This window comes from Mus pahari, chromosome 14 (genome assembly GCF_900095145.1).
Source record: "Mus pahari chromosome 14, PAHARI_EIJ_v1.1, whole genome shotgun sequence".
NCBI classification, from domain to species: Eukaryota; Metazoa; Chordata; class Mammalia; order Rodentia; family Muridae; genus Mus; species Mus pahari.
The window spans coordinates 3,990,118-4,012,041 of record NC_034603.1 but is presented as its reverse complement, the minus strand read 5'-3'; the positions used below and the strand labels follow the sequence as shown (position 1 = coordinate 4,012,041).

General features: G+C 46.9%; 1 protein-coding gene and 1 pseudogene across 1 annotated transcript in view; both read right to left on the bottom strand.

The window, feature by feature from the left end:
• The window catches only part of Slit3 (slit guidance ligand 3), a 582,461-nt gene that overhangs the window by 483,368 nt on the left and 77,169 nt on the right, over nucleotides 1-21,924 (bottom strand). The window lies entirely within an intron of this gene.
• LOC115065442 lies at nucleotides 6,121-6,224 on the bottom strand (annotated as a pseudogene).

Below are 21,924 nucleotides of genomic sequence, written 5' to 3'. Positions count from 1 at the left end.
CCTCCATATGTTCTTTTCCTAGTGAAAATCCTTCAGCAGCTCCCACAAACCCTAAAATCTGCAAGTTCTATACCACATGTCCTCTGCTCTCAGTCCTGGCGAACCTCACTCAGCGCATGAACTTATTCTGCCTTATCATTTTCTCTGAGTTTACAAATGTTCCTATGTCTGGAATATTTTCTTCTCTCCCAATTCACTCACTTCTGCGAATTAGTTAGGTCTTGGTTGAAAGATTACCTTATGTAAAATGATCACCGGACTCTTCTCTTGGCTCTCAGTATGTGATCATTTTTTAAAAAACTTTATTGCTATTGCCAGCAAAATTTTCTGTAAAGAGAGCCAGACAGTAACCACTTTAGGCTTTGCAGGCTCCATGCTGTCAGCCATGCCCATGAAACATGAAGGCAGTCATAGACAATACGTAAATACGCATGCCTGAGTTTGAATAAAACTTTATTTAAACAACACACAGCATGCTGGGTTTGTCTCCCAGGCTGCAGTTTGCAGCTCTCTGCCATCTCTGTCCACTGATGGCGGCGCTAGAGCAAGGGAGGGAAGCTTGAACGAATGTGAATTGATGAGCAGTACAAACACCACACACCACACTCGTATTTAAGAACTCCCAGGCTCACAGTCATGAACAAGAAAATGTCTTTTCTTGTTCTCTCATGTTTAAATATTAAAATTAATAACCATATTTGTTGAGTACTGGTCTTAAAGGTGTTTAATCACTAATCTATTTCACTTTTAAAATGGATGGACATCAAGTCATATAATCAGAGAAAGGAAACAAAATACATGCTGTATGTTCTCTCTTTTTTTATTTTTTGTTTTTTGTTTTTTTGTTTTTCTCGAGACAGGGTTTCTCTGTATAGCCCTGGCTGTCCTGGAACCTCTGTCTGTCTGTCTGTCTGTCTGTCTGTCTGTCTGTCTCTCTCTCTCTCTCTCTCTCTCTCTCTCTTTCTGTGTGTGTGTGTGTGTGTGTGTGTGTGTGTACATATATCTATATCTATATCTAGACACTGGTACTCAAGCTTACTAATGTTATGACCCGTTAATACAGTTCCTCATGTGTGGTGACCCCCCCCAACCATGAAACTATTTTCGTGCTGCCTGATAATTGTAATTTTGCTACTGTTTTGAATTATAATGTAAAGAGCTGTGTTATCCCATGGTCGTGACCCACAGGTTGAGAATGGCTGATTAAACGAATGTACACGCGGGTTCACTATAACATGAGGAGACGGCTGAGCACAGAGGGATGAGGGGGGACAGATGCAGGTGATGAGCCTGAGTTAGGAACATGGAGGTGAAACTTATTGTTGCTCTAGTTCTAGCTGGTATCTAGTTCAAATCCATCACGGATTTTTTGTATGTGTGCGATGAGCAAATACATAAAATACTTTTGATACTAAGAGTATAAAATTCAATGTAAATCTCTGCTGCTTTTATCCTGAATGTTTACTCTGTATACAAGTTTGTTGCCTCGTATAGATTTTGGCTTAGGTTAATTTTGGTGTGTAGTATTTTTACCTATTTTTTCAGGGCTTTTAAATAATACAGTTTGTTTTTAAAATCTGATCAAAATGAGGGGGGAAGGAGCTACAAACTACTGTTGTTCTTAGTTTACACAGGAAGAAACCTGAGAGTTTCCTCACAGGTAGGCTTAAGCCTGGCCTTCGAGCAGTGGTTCTTCCAACCTGTGGGTCGCAGCCCCTTTGGCAAAACTCTATCTCCAGAGAAAGCATTCACATTACCATCCATAGCAGTAACAAGATTACAGTTATGAGTAGCAAGGAAATAGTTTATGGTTGGAGGGCATTACAACAGGAGAAACTACTGAAGGGCCACAGCATCAGAAAGGTTGACAGTCATTGCCCTAGAGGCACTTCAGGTGCTTGGAACTAGCTCCTTGGCCCAGCTGCTCCCCAGGACTTCATGGGTAGCCTTTCCAGGCTTGGCCCATGAGCCAGGACCTCAGCCTGGGGTAGAACACCTGTGCAAACCTGCCTTACACACCCTGAAGAGTCACCCATCCCCAGGGTGATGCAGCAGCCTCTGCCCACGGGGTTCACCTCTGCCTCGGTCCCCACTCACCCTCTGAGTTCCATTCCACCCTTCCTCCTTTTCATTCCCACCCCGCAAGCTGGGGCAGCTCTACCCGGTTGCCCAAGTGAGGTGCGGAGCCCACTCCCCCAAGCAGCATCTACTGAGGGACATGGCCACTTCTCCCACTCTTCTCGATCTCAGGATCCCAGGGCCAGCTCTCCTGCCTGCCATGGATGGCAAAGAATGGGGCTGGGGGTCTCTCCCTGGGAGTGCCACTGCCCAGCAGACAAGAGGCAGGACTGGCTGTCCTGCCCCCATGCCCTTAGAGCTAGCTCACCTGCAACCCCTACATCAGGGGCCAGTTCTACTGGCATGAGAACTGGAAAGCCAGCCCTCTAAGGAAGGTCCGATACCAGAAAGCCTCATGGCAAAAGTCAGTGAACAATAGATTGTATGCAAAAGTTTCAAAGCTTGAGAGAAATCTGACAGACGAGCAGTGCTGTGACGGAAGCAGTAGCAGGCTCAGCAGCCTTCTGACAGAGATTTAGCCAATTATAGAAAACACTTCCTTTGGCCTGAAAGCTGGCCATTGAATCAGCCTTGGGGTAGAGAAGGCTGTAACGCTAACCCCCAAAGGGACGCTCTTCACTCCAAGGCCGGATTTCATCTTTAATTCGTAGATGGTTATCTGCAGTATGCTACCGAGAGGGTGGGAGGGCTCCCAACAAAAGCAGATCTCTCGCTGAGGAGCTGGAGGCAGCTTTGGTCTGAAGCTGTCCTTTCCCCCTTCTGTCCCACGGTCTGGGCTCCCTAGCCTGAACTCCAAGGCCACTGCAGGTCACTGAGAAGGTCTAAGTGTGACTTACTTGTATAACTGAGTTCTGCTGTGGCAAGGGTTGTGGCTTGGTCATTAGTAGCTTCTTAACCTTCTATGTATGCATGTTGTGTTGCAGATAAAAAGACTAAGGATGCGTGCCGCCACCATCACCTGGGAGTCCAGCTACCAATGCACGTGGAAACTATCCATGGAGACTCCAGGTTCAGTCTGCAGCACGGCCACATAATTATTCTTCACTAAAATAACATCTGGCGTTCATTCTTTAATGACAACTCATTTGGACAAGACTTTGAGTGGGTTGGGTTTTGTTGTTGTTGTTGTTGTTTTGTTTGGTTTTTTTTTTTTTTTTTTGGTGAGCCCAGGGTATAAGGGGAACTGGTATAGGGACAAGCTCTTTGTAAACAAGAAAATATCTGTTTCTTTTTATGAAAAGACTGTAGATCTCTGAGTAATACACACACTGCCCACTTGTAAGCAGAGGAAAGAGTTCCGGGAGAGGACATGCAAAGCCATGGACGACTCAGAATGAGGCTATTTGGCAATTCCAGGCTCAAGTTTGTGGCAGAGCGATTGGGAAATCAATATAGAGTCACTTGGAAAATTCATGTTTAAAATTTACAGGGGTGCAGGAGAATAAGACAACAGACTTTCAACACTACAGCTGTGGGGGAAAGGCTGGTGGCTCAGCTTCCTGGAGAACCCAGATACATGTTCCCTAAAATCAGAAACACTATAACGCAAAAAAACAAAAACAAATAAACCAAAAAAAAAAAAAACAACTTTTCATTTGTTCTTTGTGAGTTTCACATGGTACACCCGACCCCACTCAGTCTCCTCATACCCACCCTCCACCCTGGCAACCTTCTCCCAGCAGAGAACAGAGGAAAAATAAAATTCTCCTTGTGGAAGCTTGTGAAATAGTGTATCCCTTTGTCCCTACGTTTTGGTGGTAACTGTTTTGGTGGTAACTGTTCGTTGCAATGGCTTGTTAGTCTCCTAAGAGGAATCAGGCTTCTGCTACTTGATCTTCACTGGGACTCCTCTCAGACTTTCTGTTGTTGCCCATGTCATGGAAACCCTGCAGTTTTGGATCTGTAGAACCGCCCTTCATGCCCTCCAGGGGTTCATTGGTGGGGTAGAAATTGGGTTGGGCCAATTCAAAGCCCTGGTCTTGGTCTGAGAGGTGTCTGAGATGGTTAGCCTGCTGGCTGTCCTGTTCTCATGCCCTTGGGGCAGGCTCACCAGCAACTCCCATCCCCAACCCCACAAGCAGGGGCAGCTCTACCCTGATGCCCAGGTGAGGTGCAGAGCCCGCTCCCCCAAGTTGCATCTACTGAGGGACATGGCCGGTTCTCTTGCTCTCCTCGATCTCAGGACCCCAGGGCCAGCTCTTCTCCCTGCTATGGATGGCAAAGGATGGGGGTCTGGGGGAGGTCTGCCCCTTGTAATGCCACCGCCCAGCAGAAGCCCCTGCCATCGGGGCCAGCTCTACTGTGCTGCCCAAGTGAGGTGCAGGATCTGCTCGCCCCAGTGCTGCAGCAGGTGAGGGGCCAGACAAGCTCTCGCGCTCTCCTGACTCAGCCAGCTCCCCTGCTTACCACTAGTGATGAAGGCAAGAGGTAGGGAAGGGGCTCTCTCCCTGGCTACCACCACCACACAGGAGACAAGAGGCAGGACTGGCTCTCCCACACTCATGCCCTCAGGCCAGCTCACTGGAAACTCCTGGTATGGGGCTCTGCACTCCCAAACACTATTGCTGGCTAGGGGCAGGGTCAGCTCTCCTGTTCCCATTCCTCCAGGTTCAGCTCTCCCAGGATGCCTAGGTGATGGGTGGGGCCAGTTCTGTGTCCCTGGGTGGCAGCCTAAACCAGTGATGTTCACCTGGTCTTTGGTGGTAACAGACTCCTGCTGTTGCAGGTCCATGATGCCAGAAGCCACGCCCAATGTCAGCACAAGCCAGGACCCCACCATGGTTCTGACGGTATCAGCTACTTGAACCAGGCTGTTGCTCACCATTCTCAAGTCTCCAGTTCTGCCTCTCTTCATTGTGCCACATTCTTCTGTTTCTCCACAACTTACTTGCTCCTCTTAGTGGTACCCAGGGTCTCTGAGTGTACTGGCTAGTTTTGTATCAACTTGACACAGCTGGAGTTATCACAGAGAAAGGAGCTTCAGTTGAGGAAGTGCCTCCATGAGATCCAGCTGTAAGGCATTTTCTCAATTAGTGATCAAGGCTGGAGGGCCCCTTGTGGGTGGTGCCATCTCTGGGCTGGTAGTCTTGGGTTCTATAAGAGAGCAGGCTGAGCAAGCCAGGGGAAAGCAAGAGCATCCCTCCATGGCCTCTGCATCAGCTCCTGCTTCCTGACTTGCTTGAGTTCCAGTCCTGACTTCCTTGGTGATGAACAGCAATGTGGAAGTGTATGCTGAATAAACCCTTTCCTCCCCAACCTGCTTCTTGGTCATGATGTTTGTGCAGGAATAGAAACCCTGAATAAGACACTGAGTGTCTGAGATTGTCTCAGGTGTGGTCTCAGGAGTGCTATGATCTGCTTGTGTATTATGGTGCCTGGCAGGGGTCATATCAGACATGGTCTACACACGCCCCCAGGCCTTCGAAGCATGGGGACTAGTCATCTCAGGCTGGCTTCATGTCTGGGCCTCATGGTGTCTGTCTGGTGGCTGTCCCAGGCTAGCTCCGTGTCTGGGCCTCATGGTGCCTGTTTGGTAGCTGTCCCAGGCTAACTCTGTGTCTGGGCCCCATGGTGCCTGCCTGGTGGCTGTCCCAGGCTAGCTCCATGTTTGGGCCCCATGGTGCCTGCCTGGTGGCTGTCCCAGGCTAGCTCCATGTCTGGGCCCCATGGTGCCTGCCTGGTAGCTGTACCAGGCTAGCTCCATGTCTGTGCCCCATGGTGCCTGCCTGGTGGCTGTCCCAGGCTTGCTCCTCACCCAGCTGTCCGAGTCGCCCCCTGTGATGGTTGTTTGTTTCAGGCTCAGTCCTACTGGGACCTGTGGTCCCAGGCAGGATTCTTCTAATCTTTGCCTGGCTCCCTATTTTGGAGCAAGCTGTGCCTAGTGCCAGACTAGTGGTGGTCTCAAGTTGGTCCCTGTCTGGGCCCCTGGAGCTGGACTGGTGGTCATCTCAGGCTTGTTTCTCTCTCTCTCTCTCTCTCTCTCTCTCTCTCTCTCTCTCTCTCTCTCTTTCCCTCTCTCTTTCTCTTTCTATTCATTCTTCATAAGTCAAAGCACAGCACAGACATAGCCTCACTTCTTTCTGCCACCTATTGACACACATGTGACACTGCAGCCACACAAGCAACACAATACCTCCAGGGGCAGGGCGGTATAATTTTTTTTTTCCTCTGAGGAACAACCATGCCCCCAAACCCCTCTGCATGCTGAAAGCACTATACAAGTTTATCGAACGAATGAACCCGTGAATGGAAGATGGTCTGGGAGGTAGGCCTGGCACCTACCTGAGGGCACAGCTCATTCAGAATAAATCCAGAATATCATCCACAGTCAGGAAAAAAAAAGGGGGGGGGGAAGATTACCAGCTGAGCCACAGGGTAAAGGATGCTTAAAACAAAACAGCCATGCTCTCTTACTGGAGATGGAAGGAAGTGATGATCCTGTGTCCCATTCTTCAGCAAAGCATTTTGTAAAGAAGTGACGCTTCAGCATGGTGTCTCACAGCCAAACCTGCCCCAAGCCTGCCTAGTGCACAGCGGAATGGGGAAGGCGTTAGAAGGTTCAACAAGCAGAGAAGGCGCTGAGGAATGGTGTCACCTCTGGACTGACTTGGAGGTCCGTTCATAAGCCGTGCTCCATTCTACCACAGGCCATTTGCATGTGCTCTGTGTGTATACCCTCAAGCTTTTACACGATGTTTTTAATACCCGCATCACTACCTCAGGAAAGTTCTCCCCAACCAGCACTCCTACCACATCAAATCAAACCCAGGATGCCTTTTGGCAGCGAGGCCTCCCCACATGGTGCTTGTTACAACTGTTATTTTCCATTCATTCTTTCGGACTCTTTGATCAACAACCCTCTGCACTGTCCAATACACTATGCACTGACCACACGTGGCTACTTAAGTTAACTCAAATGAAATAAAATCTCTAATTCATCCCTTCGGCTACGCTAGCCACATCTTCAGTCCTCCATAGCCACACATGGTGAGTGGCAATTATACTGGACAGCCCACCCCCCACCCCCCACCCCCCACCCCCAAACTGCAGAAAGTTCTGTCCGACAGTGTTGCACTCAGTAAAAACAAGACAGTCAAGTGCATGGATCAGGAGACTAATGTTTCCTGTGGGGAAGGAAGTTTTATTGATGTGAGCAAAGCGACGTGAGTTGGTGCTACATGAGAGTCTCCTAGAACAGAATTATCCTCAGATGTGAGGCTGGAGTGGTTGAGTGGAAGAGGCAATATTCATGCTGGGCTTTGAGGACTGGATAGGAGTTTGGCGCAGGGAAGTTCAGTGTTAAAAGCAGAACAGCGTCTGAGCAGCGCCACGGTTGCAGCGAAGAGTGCTGTCCTAGTTCCTCATTCATCGCGCTGATAGAATAACCCGGCAAAAAATGACTTTAAGGGACAATGTGTCCATTTTGCTTTCAAAAACAGGTTACAGTCCATCAGGGCTGGAAGTTAAGGCAGGATCCTGAAAACAAATCTAGAGTCAAGAGCAGAGGGAGAATGAATGCCTACTATTCATCCTCCTTTCCTGTTCTTATACAGCATAGGATACAGTGCTGGGGAATGACACCGCCCAGAGTGGGCCTTCCAACATCAAACAGAGTAATTAAGACAACCCTGCTTAGATACGTCCTTAAGACACCCTAATCTGAACAATCCTTCACTGAGAATCACTTCCCAGGTGCCTCTAGATTGTGTCCAATTGACAGCTACAACCAGCCAGCACAAGTGCCATTGAGGGCAATCATGAGTGCCATGTAAATGGGCAGAAGGAAGACTTTGGATGGCAAGCCAAGGCAGCTGGATTTAACTCACCTGCAACTTCAGAAAAGAATATTGTGCACCTGCTATCGGCCGATGTTATACTCATGCCCCATCTCACATGTGTGACATCCCTGGGGTGTGACTCATTTAGAAATGAAAACACGGGTTCCTATGGGTCATATGGGGTTGAGTGCGCTGAGTAAGCTGCTACAAAGCCACATAGCCGAGAAGTGGTAGCACTGTGGTCAGGGACATGGAGCTCTCTGAAGGCAGACGGAAAACAGTTGGCCTGGATCACCAGCCCTCAGCACAGGCTGGAGCTAATGAAAGTAGACACAGAATTAGTGTTTGCTCTGAGGAACCGCCTTGAGCTGCAAAGACGATGGAAGGAAAGGAGAGAGGCAGCAATGCTGCAACCCTCTTGTCACAGCTGTCACATAAAGACTAACGGAGGTTACTAAGAGGCTCACAGAGCTTGGCCTTTTTCTCTAGGTTTTGGGAGGCCATAATGCAGAGATACTCTAGTTTGAACCAATCAGGCAGACGGCTGACTAACCAAGCCAGCCAGAGCGGTTCAGTTTCCCGGTATACAGCTCTGTCAGCCAGTGATCTGGAGACCAGCATCATAGGCATTGGGCAGGAGTGTGTGGGAAGTGCAAGATGGACTGGAGAGATGGTTCCCTTGCCTTGCAAGCCCAGGGACTGGAAATCAATCCCTAGAACACGTGTGAAAGAGGGAGAGGATGGCTCGGTGGTGTGTGCTTGTAGTCCCAGTGCTGAGAGAGAGAGGGAGAGAGAGAGGGAGAGAAAGAGGGAGACACACACACACACACACACACACACACACACACACACAGAGAGAGACAGAGAAAGAGAGAGACAGAGAGAGACAGAGACAGAGACAGAGACAGAGACAGAGGATCCGCTCAGAATTCATTGGCCTGAGGGCCTAAGCTAATCTAGCCTACATGGTGAGCTCTGCACAGCAAGTTCCAAGCTAAAGAGAGACCTTGTAAGATAAGAAGAAAGGAAGAAGGAAGTATGCATGTGCGTGCATGCATGCGTGTGAGACTTGGAGTTGTCCTCTGTTCTCCATGGGTATGTACGCACATATACACAAATACTCAGGCCATGTCTCCAATGCACTGGATCTGTCTGTCCACCACATCTCCAGGTGACTCGTGTGAACATTTGGGCTTTGGGGCTAGAGTCACTGCAGACAGACTGCTTAGTTCCGGTTGTGCATTTACTGGCTCTGAGCTCAGGCAATGATTGGACCTTTCTAGGTCTCCATTCTTCATCAGGGTAAGTGGGAAGGAAGAGAGCCACTGCGCTGGGCAGTTCGGAGGCGTCCCTGTGCATATGGAAGTGGTTAACACAGGCTTGCAGCTGCTAAGTGTTGAGTTGATGCTAGTGATGGTTATTGAAAATGTGGTGCTCAAAGCCAGAGGCAGAATAATGGTCCACTTGGCTACTCTTTAGGTAACAAGTCATTCATAAAGGGATGAAATCGGTAAAAATTAAGAGGAAAGGAGGCTTCCGCTAACGCAGGATCCTCTCCAGGTACAGTGATTTATCTCCCCATGCTTGGGAGCCTCCAGCCCTCGGAGCACCAGAACTACATCTGGCCCACCCTCATGGACAGTAAGATCAGGCTCAGAGCCAGCATCAATAGTGAAACAGGCTCCAGTCACTCTTCTGATAAGATCAGCAAACATAAGGGCTGCAGCCTTAGGACCCATTCCCCGAGGACAGGGGCATTAAGGAAGAGTGTCTCTGCAGGCCTGCCTGGCAGAGGCTCAGGACCAGAAGAACCGGGAAAGGAAGACCACCCCAGAGCACCACTGACCCCCACCCCCAGCAGAGGTGCTGGCACATACTGCAGAGACCCAGGAGCAGGGGCAGCAAGACTCTGGGGAGCCTCCCACAACATGGCACTAGCTCCCTGATTTACAAGTTTTACCTGATTTAATCCTCCCCCACCTCTGTACAAGGTCCAGACCCCATCAGTTCATCAATAGCTGAGAAAAGCCAAGGCTTTGAGAGCTGTCTTAGTCAGAGTTTCTATTCCTGCACAAACATCATGACCAAAAAGCAAGTTGGGGAGGAAAGGGTTTATTTGGCTTACATTTCCATACTGGTTTTGATCACCAAAGGATGCAGGACTGGAACTCAAGCAGGTCAGAAAGCAGGAGCTGATGCAGAAGCCATGGAGGGATGTTCTTTACTGGCTTGCTTCCCCTGGCTTGCTCAGCCTGCTTTCTTATAGAATCCAAAACTACCAGCCCAAAGATGGTCCCACCCACAAGAGGCCTCTCCCCCTTGATCACTAATTGAGGAAATGCCCCACAGCTGGATCTCATGGGGGCATTTCCACAACTGAAGCTCCTTTCTCTGTGATTACTCCAGCTGTGTCAAGTTGACACAAAGCTAGCCAGTACAAGAGCCAAAGACACTACCCACAATTCCTAATGCTACGTAATGGCATACACGGTGTTTCTCCGTACATATATGTATTTTTTTCTTATTGGATATTTTCTTTATTTACATTTCAAATTTTTTCCCCTTTCCAGGCCTCCCCTCCAGAAACCCCCTATGCCATTCCCCCTCTCCCTGCCTCTATGCCCCCACCCACCCACTCCTGTCTTCCCACCCTGGCATTCCCCTACACTGGGGCATCAAAACCCCTCAGGACCAAGGCCTCTCCTCCTACTGATGCCAACAAGGCCATCCTCTGCCACATGTGCAGCCTGAACCATGGGTCCCTCCATGTGTACTCTTTGGTTGGTGGTCCAGTTCCAGGGAGCTCCGGGGGGGGGGGTCTGGCGTATTGATACTGATGCTCCCTCCATGGGGCTGCAAACCCCCTCAGCTCCTTCAGTTCCTTCTTCAACTCCTCCATCTGGGACCCCACACTCAGTCCAATGGTTGGCTACCAGCATCTGCCTCTGTATTTGTCAGGCTCTGTCAGAGCCTCTCAGGAGACAGTGATATCAGGATCCCATCAGCAAGCACTTCCCAGCATCTACAATAGTGTCCAGGGTTTGGTGACTGTATATGGGATAGCTAATATCCACTTATCAGTGAGTGCATACCATGTGTTCTTTTGTGACTGAGTTACCTCACTCAGGATAATATTTCCAAGTTCCATCCATTTGCCTGTGAATTTCATGAAGTCATTGTTTCTAATAGCTGAGTAGTATGCCATTGTGTAAATGTACCACATTTTCTGTATCCATTTCTCTGTTGAAGGACATCTGGGTTCTTTCCAGCTTCTGGCTATTATAAATATGGCTGTTATGAACATAGAAGAGTATGTGTCCTTATTACATGTTGGAACATCTTCTGGGTATATGTTTAGGAGTGGTATAGCTAGGTTCTCAGGTAGTGCTATGTCTAATTTTCTGAGGAACCACCAGTCAGGTTTCCAAAGTGGTTGTACCAGCTTGCAATCCCACCAGCAATGAAGGAGTGTTCCTCTTTCTCCACATCCTTGCCAGCATCTGCTGTCACCTGAGTTTTTCATTTTAGCCATTCTGACTGGTGTGAGGTAGAATCTCAGGGTTGTTTTGATTTTCATTTNCCTGATGATTAAGGATATTGAACATTTCTTTAGGTGCTTCTCAGCCATTTGAATTTCCTCAGTTGAGAATTCTGTTTAGCTCTGTTCCCCATTTTTCAATAGGGTTATTTGTTTCTCTGGAGTCCAACTTCTTGAGTTCTTTGTATATATTAGATATACCTCTACCAGTAAAGATCTTTTCCCAATCTGTTGGTTGCCACTTTGTCCTATTGACAGTGTCTTTTGCCTTACAGAACTTTGCAACTTTATGAGGTCCCATTTGTCATTTCTTGATCTTAGAGCACAAGTCATTGGTGTTCTGTTCAGGAACTTTCCCCCTGTGCCCATGTTTTCGAGACTTTCTCCCACTTTCTCTTCTGTTAGATTCACTGTATCTGATTTTATGTGGAAGTCCTTGATCCACTTGGACTTGAGCTTTGTACAGGGAGATAAGAATGGATCAATTTGCATTCTTCTATGTGATGACCACTAGTAAAACCAGGACCATTTGTTGAAAATGCTGTCTTTTTTCCACTGGATGGTTTTAGCTCCTTTGTCAAAGATGAAGTGACCATAGGTGTGTGGGTTCTGTTCTGGGTCTTCATTTCTAGTACACTAATCTACCTGCCTGTCACTGTACCAACACCATGCAGGCTTTTTTTTTTTTTATCACTACTGCTCTGTAGTACAGCTTGAGTTCAGGGATGGTGATTCCACCAAAGGTTCTTTTATTGTTGAGAATAGTTTTTGCTATCCTGGGTTTTTGTTATTCAAAATAAACTTGAGAATTGCTCTTTCTAACTCTATGAAGAATTGATTAATACTAATACTCTTCAAACTATTCCACAAAATAGAAACACAGTAAAACTACCCAATTCATTCTATGAAGCCACAGTTACACAAATACCACAAACACACAAAGACCCAACAAAGAAAGAGAACTTTAGACCAATTTCCTTTATAAATATCTATGAAAAAAATACTCAATAAAATGCTCAACTGTATCCAAGAGCACATCAAAACTATCATTCACCACAATCAAGTAGGCTTCATCCCAAGGATGCAGGGATGGTTCAATATACAGAAATCCATCAGTGTAATCCACTACATAAACAAACTCAAAGAGCAAAAACCACATGATCATTTCATAAGATGCTAGAAAAGCATTTGACAAAATTCAGCATCCCTTCATGCTAAAAGTCTTGGGAAGATCAGGAATTCAAGGCCCATACCTAAACATAGTAAAAGCAATCTACAGCAAACCAGTAGCCAACACTAAACTAAATGGAGAAAACTTGTAGCAATCCCACTAACATCAGGGACTAGACAAGGCTGCCCACTCTCTCCCTGTCTATTCAACATAGTACTTGAAGTCCTAGCCAGAGCAATTAGACAACAAAAGGAGGTTAAAGGGATACAAATTGGAAAGGAAGAAGTCAAAATATCTCTATTTGCAGATGATATGATAGTATACTTAAGTGACCCCAAAAATTCTACCAGAAACCTCCTACAGCTGATAAACAACTTCAGTAAAGTGGCCGGATATAAAATTAACTCAAACAAAACAGTAACCTTCCTATACTCAAAGGATAAACGAACTGAGAAAGAAACCAGGGAAATGACACCCTTTCCAATAATCACAAACAATATAAAATATCTTGGTGTGACTCTAACCAAACAAGTGAAGGATCTGTAGGACAAGATTTTCAAGTCTCTAAAGAAGGAAATCAACGAAGACCTCAAAAGATGGAAAGATCTCCTATGTTTGTGGATTGGCAGGATTAATATCGTAAAAATGGTCATCTTACCAAAAGCAATCTACAGATTCAATGCATTCCCCATCAAAATTCCTACATCTGTATCTTAATGACCAAGATCACTTTTTGGCTGGCTGGCTTGTATGTGAAGGTCACTTGTGCTGCCCAGAGAAGACTGAGTGGGGATGAGCTTCCATGGTGGGATTTCTGGGCCCACTCAGTGGCTTCTTAATGAGATGACAGGCAGGTTATGACTGTATTATGACAGTATTACACATAGGCACTGGCCAGCAACAGTGCACTATGAAAGCTGCCTGTTTGCTGTGTGGTTTCCCCTCCTCCACTCTGAGAGCCTTCTAAGACCCTGACACGTCCCTAGCTATTTCCCTTCAGTGTACTGCTCCATGTGCTTCAAGATTAACCCTGTATGCCATAAGCTCCTGCTCCAGCGGTCCAAGCCAACGCCCTGCAGAGGTCCTCAGCCAGCCCACATCATCCATGCATGTCTGAACATCATCCTCACCCATGTTTACCTCTCCCGATGTGGACATTCAGCTCCCAGCCCTGTGGAGGCACTCACACTGTTGTGGATACACTGGTACCCCGTGTGACCAGCAGTTCCATGAGGGCCACATAAAAATGATGATTACTAAAATCAAACCAGTATAAACAAGTCCTCCTCACTACAGAGCAGGTCCTAAAAAAGGGCAAAGAAAGTCGTAAATTGGAAGTTTATTTAACACACACAAACACACACACACACACACACACACACACTTTAAAAAAAGATTTATTTATTTATTATATGTAAGTGCACTGTAGCTGTCTTCAGACACTTCAGAAGAGGGAGTCAGATGGTTGTGAGCCACCATGTGGTTGCTGGGATTTGAACTCAAGACCTTTGGAAGAGCAGTCAGTGCTCTTAACCACTGAACCATCTCTCCAGCCCCACCCACCCCACCCCACCCCACCCCCTAACTCTTAAAGAATAGTCTCAAAGTGTTTAAAGCACCCTGGATCCTGGACAAGCACTGGGGGGATGTATTTCACCAAAACAATGATTATCCTCTAGGCTTCTGGCTGAGGCTGACCTATCCATTGCTTCTTCTCTCCCTTCCCTCTCCCTTTATCCTTTCTTACTCACAGGCTCCCTCTCCCTTCCCTTTCTTCACTCCCTCTCTTGCTCTTCCTCCCAGCCCCCTCCCCTCTGCTTCTTCTTTTCTCTAGTTTGTATAAGAAAATACCTTCTCGGCACACATAACAGAAAGGAGCTACTGGGTAATTTTGAAAGGAGAAACCAGGACCCAGAGAAGTGAAAGGTGTTTTCATACTTTTTACTGACTTCTGATCCTTGCCAGCCTTACACCAGGAATAGGCAATATGCTTTCCTTTTCAACCTGCACAGTAGTCAACACAGACAATTAAAAACATGCATACTCGGAGAGAGAAATATGACCTGTCACCTACCTACTCCAAGCTAGCCCATCAAATCGATTCCTTAAAGCATGACACGGGTATCAAATGACATGCGGCAGCACCCTTTGGGACAGACACAGTGGCCCTTTCTCACTTCTACCATGCCCATCTTCTTCCTTCTGCTCTCTGAGCCTTTATCAGCTCCTGCTTCCATGTCTCAGTCTTGCTTTAAACACTGATCTGGCTTCTAGTGAGAATGTACTTTGGTCCTGATGCATACCCCCTTAGCTTGTTCTTAATAGAGATGGCTGTAATCTCCAGAACAAGTTCTCTTGCCCTAGGCACTCCAAGGGGTCAGGATTTCAGCCAGCACTTTCTCCTTTGGACCCAGGTCCCCATGTGCTAGCTGGTGGCTTCCTTGTGTAATCAAACTTAAGCTCTTGTAAAAACCTTAAGGGCAAAAGCAAATCATAGAGACCAGAGACCTGGCCCACACTCCCAGAAGAAAATAGGATGACTCAGAGTGAATATGGCTAGGAAAACTAGCGCTTCCCCTCTGATCAGGCAGTTTTGTTTATATACTTCTTCCCATTCAACAGGCAGCCATTCTGCTAGTGGCCAATAAACCCGGCCCAGAATCGTGGATACAATATATCACTGTTCAGCACTGCCAGAGTTGGGACATAAAGACCACTTAACTCGGAGAAAAATCAGGGAGCCCACAAACTATCAGCACAACATTCATTACACATCTGAATGGGTTTAAGGCTCCTCAGAGGGGTACGTGGGGGTTTGATGGCTGCTTCGATTGCAGGCACCGGTGGCCACTAACACTCTCCCCCAGGGCTGTGGCATATTAAATCAGCAGTCCCCGTGCCTTCAGATTTCTTTCTAGCTCTATTGCTTCTTAGGCCTCGACCTACCAGCTCCCAGTGACACGTCTGCATTTTGCCACGTCTCGGGTGTATCCCTCTCAAGGGTAATGCAGTGGGATGTATACAGTTCAGTGGGAAGCTATTTCTTTCTCCATATCGTCTGCTCACCCAGAGAGTCAAGGTTGTAGGGGTGTGGGTTATAGCTTAATGTTACTATCTATGGTCTGCACTATAGTGCGCACACACAAGGACGTGTGTGAGAGCGATTTCATTAAAAGTCCATTATGGTTCGGCTGTGTGGTGAGCCGTGCAAGCTAATGACCAGGTATTGTCAAATACTCAAAGGCTCTTGGCTTACGTCCCTGAATAATAAGCTGGCTTGCCTCTGGGGGAAAGTATGTTTAAGTACATTTAGGATGGCCGTGTAGGGAGTTTTAATCATGCATATATCATCTTGTTATCACTCTCCAGTATCATCTAAATGATTTAATTGATAAATAAATAAAACACAGGCAGGGAAATTAACTCGCATTCTTGAGTTTTCATAAAAACATTGAGTGTAGCCTCAGTGTAAGCAAAGGTACCTGGCAGGCTATACACGTAAAAGAGTTCTTTATTTAACACACATCTGAAAATCGCACTCGAGCACTCATATGCACGCGTGCACACACACATACACACGCACACACGCACACACAGTCCTTACAAAAAGAAAATACCACACACTTGTGTAGTGTGTTACACCTCAGAGCTTGAGAAAAAAAATAAGCAGTAACAGAGACGTTGACGGAACACTGTGACTTTTTCTTTTCCACTGTTGCCAACAAGAAATCTTGTGCTCAACAGATGTTCACTATCAATTTGCTGATTATTGATTTGATCTCTGGTGACAATTATTTGTCAGGATGGTGATGAGTAAGGGGGGAAGGACCTCAGCAAACAAATTCCCCTCATACCTAGGCCTCTAGACTTGGAAGCTACCATGTAAACATCTTTGCTCTGATCTTGATTTAAGCAGCAGGGTGTAAGGAAACTGAGAAAGTTAAGCCACAACTTACTTTTAGCAAAAACAAGCAGGATAGTAAAAAGTGATGGGGGATTCTGCCTTACAGTTCTCTGGGGGAGGTCTGAAGCCTCACACCCAGAACATTCATGTGGAGGCAGAGGGCTGGCTCAAGGATGAGTTCTACAGCCACTATCACCCTAGCAGAAGCATCAAGAAACCCCCAGGCAACCCGCCCACAAGCAGTCCTTAACAAAACAGTCAAAGCCTGGGGACTCACACACAGAGACAAGCAGCTGAAATGGCAGGGTCTGCCTCTCACAGGAGATACTGCGCTCCATGGAAAATTCCATACCCCAGTTCAAAGGGGCAGTGTGAGCCAATAAATTTAGCTGCATGGGTTATTAAAAGCAATTGTATATTCAGCCTGAATGTTTTATGCATGTGTCTTTCCCATAGCCGAAACACATGTGAAACCAGGGGGAGTTCCCAGGGAGCTCAGTGCCCATTCTGATTGCATCTGACATGCGATGTGCCAGGATGAAGGGCGCTCTCAAGGCTGACTTGTTGCCTGAGATCTACAGGAAGGATGTCTGCCTTCAGAAGAACCGTGCGAGTGACTGAATAGGCAGCCAGCCAGGGCAGGAACAGTTCCTTCTGTTGGCTGGTTATAACACCTCATCTTACCAAAAGATGTCTTCTTAAGGACTGAATAATTCATGAGCTCTTGCTACATGGGCTTAGCAGGGAGATGTCCTACCAAGTCAAAGAAAAGTGATAGAGATGTTCCTTTAGGGATCCCTGCAAATCAGAGTCCTGCTGGATGGGATTTAGGGCTCTCCCGACCTTGATCCTCAACCTGAGTGATCTCGGGGTCAGAGAGAACTCTAAAGGCAGGGCTCAGGGGCCAGAAAGCATTGCATCGGAGATCACATACATATGCCTCTCTTCTCTTCCTCCTTCGGCTTCTGAGAGAGATCTTTGCAGATGAAAAGGGTTTTGAAACTCCAAATATGATGTATAAAATGGGTCCTTGTCAAATAAATCAACCAAGAAAAACAAATCCAGCAACAACGACTTTGTTTTTTTCCCAAGGACTGGCTCAGAGATCTGTTTCTGTAGGAATGCCTGTGAATCTTTCATCTGTGGCAGTATCACAGACGATAGGGAGGAGGGGTCGGGAGGAGATGGAGAGGAACAGAGGTGGTACTTCATCTTTGGCTCTGTCTTCAGAGGCCATTTACAAAGTAGAAAGAATAGGTGGGCTTTTGCCTTTGTAGTCATACCTCACCTATTATTACCAATTATACAAGAGGACACATAGGGCGAGGGTGTATACACATAGGTGAGGGGTGGCAAGTTCATTACCTCGAGGGTACAGAGAGCTGCTCTTAAATCTGAATTCTACTGCTCACATCAAGGAGATTTTGGATCTTGTCTTCCTTACTGGCAAGGTGGAGGGATATCAACAAGATCGCCATACAATCACAGTAAGGATAAAATATGCAAATACATGCAAGCGCATCACAAGAGGACACTATAGAAATCAGACAGTAAAAAAATTCCTATGATAAGACATTGCCTAGTTGCAAGGAGCTCAAAAGCTCCCACGCTTGACTGATGAGCTATTGACAGTTGACAGCTTCTGGAAGGGAGTTAGTTTTCTTTAGGACTGTGGCCAACTACACTCTAGTGGAAGGCCCTACACCCATGAGTATATGGGTCCCATAAATTGGGCTCAGAGAGTCAGAGAGAGAGAGAGAGAGAGAGAGAGAGAGAGAGAGAGAGAGAGGAGAAGAAGATGAGGAGAGAGGGAGACAAGAAAGATGGGAGAGAAAGAAGGAAGGGGAAAGAGAGAGGGGGGAAAGAGGGAGGGAAAGAGAGAAAGGGAGAGAAGGGGAAGGGAAGTGAAGCTGAGTCTGAGAGGAGTGAAGGGGACTAGAGGACAGTTAATATGATCAAAATTAATTATATATTAAATTCTCTAAGAACTAATAAATATTATATGAAAACAGATTTCCCAGTTTATTATATAATATAAATACACACTGTATTTATTATATTTTTCTACCTAGCTCCAGTTTAATCATAAAATGTAAACACTAAAATATAAACTAACACTTAAAATCCACTTATTATATCTGGCATAAATAATGTCTCAATAGCAAATGCTGCTTACAAGGATGTTTAAGGTAATACACGGTTGGGCATTTCCTCTACCCCAAATTCTCACACCTATTATGTGACAGGTTAAGCACAGCCTGGAGCAATCAAGGCTATTCTAAAAGAAGTGGTTTTCCAGTGGGTGTGTCTCGCTGTGAGAGGAGAATAGTACCATAAGGAAGAGATGTATGTATAGGTCTTCTCACTCCCTCCCCAAGGTGGCTGGGTAGGGGTGAGCTGAGGAATAAGCAAGCAAATCGTCCCTAAAATGCCGAGAGAACAACGGGGCCTGGAGGTCTGGCCAAACTGGTTAATGTTCTCACTGAGACTCCAAGGCAGGGCATGGCTCACCTCCTGCAGCAATAATGTAAACAGCTTCTAGACAGGTACAGGTATGTTAATATTGTGCAACCGAGTGGCCTCCCGTGAGGAATATCCAACAAGGTTGACAAGTTCCAATCCAACTTCACTAATGGAAGAAAAGACAGGACAGTGCTGAGGCACAGCATCTCAGAAGGATGTGAGGGAGACACAAGCGGGCCTTTGGTCAGGGAAGGCCTCTCTGAGGTACGTCCGCAGCCTAACACTGAAAGACAGATGACGCCAGCAAGGGAGGGCCGAGGGGAGAACTCCTGATGGGGCAAGTCGGAGTGAGGGAGAGTAATGCTGGGGGCGGTGGCAAGAGCCAGGTCTCTCACAGAACACCATGGCAAGGAAGGGAACTTGACTCTGGTAGTCTAGGGAAACCGAGGATGGGAGTCAAGCAGTATGGCGGGGAGAGCACTGTCCATGAAGCCAGAGTGGACGCAGGCAGGCAAGGGAAGTCTGCAAGTCCTCAAGAATTAGAAGACGACACAGATGAGGACAGCAATGGTGACAGAGGCCTGGTGACACAGTCTAGAGGGCGCAGGTGGTCCCACCCACTGCTCTGAAAAGGCAGTTTCCTCTAGCCTGATTCTCTGAATTCCCACTGTCATCCCACTCGGCCACTCCAAGCTGGGAGTCCTGGGGTGACTGGGCCTGCAGGTCTGTGGCAAACCAGAGCTCTTATGGAGCAACAGCGAGCAAAGGGCAGCGGGCAGGCTTGTATAGGGGAGCGTCTCCTGCCTCTGAGTGACAGGACACATTCTTCAGGGGGGGAAGCTGAACCCTGCCCTACTTTCAAGATAGAAGAAACGTGGCTTTAGACACTTTCCCCTGCTGGCAGGTAACTCCTCTCTCTTTCCTCATCTGTAGAATGTTGGCAATCTCACTTGCTTTGAGAAATAAAATCAGGTGGTTCACAGGTCGCCACATGCAACGGCAGACAAGGACAAGGTATTAACTTCAGTGTGAAGTCTCTATTCTGCAGGCCAGGTGGAAGTCATGAGCTCCTCAGTCCCATTTCTCATCCTGTCTCCATCTATGGAGCAGACAGTGGCTCTGTCTCAGGAGAGTTAAGGTCTCAGAAGAGATTTACTTTAATTTTTGGCTATAATCTAGACACAGGTTTCCTCAGACATCCTTCAGTACCGGATGCTGGAGCAAAGGCATTTTATGTGGTGCAAAGGTGAATGCCCAACAAGACCCAGTCAGTCTTCCGCCTCTGTGGATTCTACGTCAGCACATTCAAGCAAATTTAGAACAGAAATGCTTAGTTAAGGGGGAAAGATACGAGTTTGCTAAACCATGTCCAGACACCTCTCTTGTCATTATTCCATGAGCAGTAAAGCAACCGTTCACAGGTAATTGCCTTTGCATTGGCATTATAAAGTAATCTACAGAAGATGTAACATGTGTTAGAAGATGTTCACCAGTCCAGATGAACACTACACCAGTCTATCTCAGGGACTGGGGCAGATGCAGATCTTAGCATCCGCAGAGGTCCTAGAACCAACCCTTGGTGGATGCTGAAGTCCATGAACACTAAGCCCGGGCCAGCAGAGGACCAACAGTGTTATCTCCTGATCCCTACTTTCTTTGACTACTTCCTTTAGTCTTCAAGCTTAGAAGAGTGGACTCACTTGGACAAGGTTGGACATTAGTAAATGTACAAGACCATGGGTAAATGGTAGGTCTGGAGGTCCCAGGACAGAGAAGTGCTTCTGGCACAAGGGATGATGACAGCCATCCTAGATGGCCTCTGGCACATGTAAGATGTACAGACAGGGGTACTTATGAGCTGCAGGATAGCTGAACAGTTCCTTTTTGACCTGTATGTGCTTACATTTTTGGCAGTGATTCCCTCTACTAAATTACAGCATTTAAATCTGATACCAGAACGATGGTGCAGTTTCTGTGCTATGTGTACTACAGGCATGGACTTGGGTCCTGTGCTTTGCCAGGCACTTGGAATGCATCTCTGCAGATGAACTGATGGAGACACTGCCCAGGCTTCCCACTCGGCCCGTGGAGGGTCTGAAATTCAGTGGAGGTTACCTGAGGACTCAGCCTATTCCTCTTTGCCATGCTAATCTCCAACAGCAACTAACACTCTACCAATATTGGTGGGTAGCGCTCTGTGATCTTCTGCCAAGGACATCAGTCCCAATTTTGTCTTGTTTGATCCTCTAGAATCACGTCTGAAGAAGCACTCAGGTTCCCGGGGGGAAAGACTGATGACATGTTTCTTTCTGGTCATGACCACAGTTGCCCTACTTAACCCATTATAGATGGTACATTTCTACACAACTGTATAAAATTCTCTAGTCTGTACATATATCAAATAAATAGAGCAGTATAAGGGCCGATCACACAAATTTAATTACATTTTCTTTATTTAGGAGCTCCTGGGAGATGAGTCTGGTAGTACTGGGAAGAAGTTGTGAGGCGACGCTTTGAGGAAATTGCCAGAAGAATCTTGGGGAGGAAGATGGAGGCCAGACACTGGAACTCAGTCCTTGGCTCCATACTTGAGAGTGCATGACTATAGTGCCAGGACTGGAAAAACGTCAGAAGACAGTGAGAAAGCAGGGCTTCAGTTCATTCCCGGCAGGGATGTGAGCCTGGAGTACTCAGATCCCCAAACATCCAGGCTCCCTCAAGGGAAACATTTTCTCACACAGAGAATACTCAGTCGCTATAGGTGCAAACTGAAACACCCCTGAGGGATAAGGCTTTAAAAAAGGCAAGAGGGGTGGGGACTGAGAGAGCGGGCTTACTCATAAACAGGAAGAACGAAGGCAGGTACGGTGGCTCATGCCTGCAATCCCAATACCCAGGAGGCTGAGACAGGAAGATAACAGTGAACTCAGTCAGGAGAGGCCACCGGGCAGGACCTTTTCTCAATTGGGAAGGAGGAAAAAAAGCAGAGATA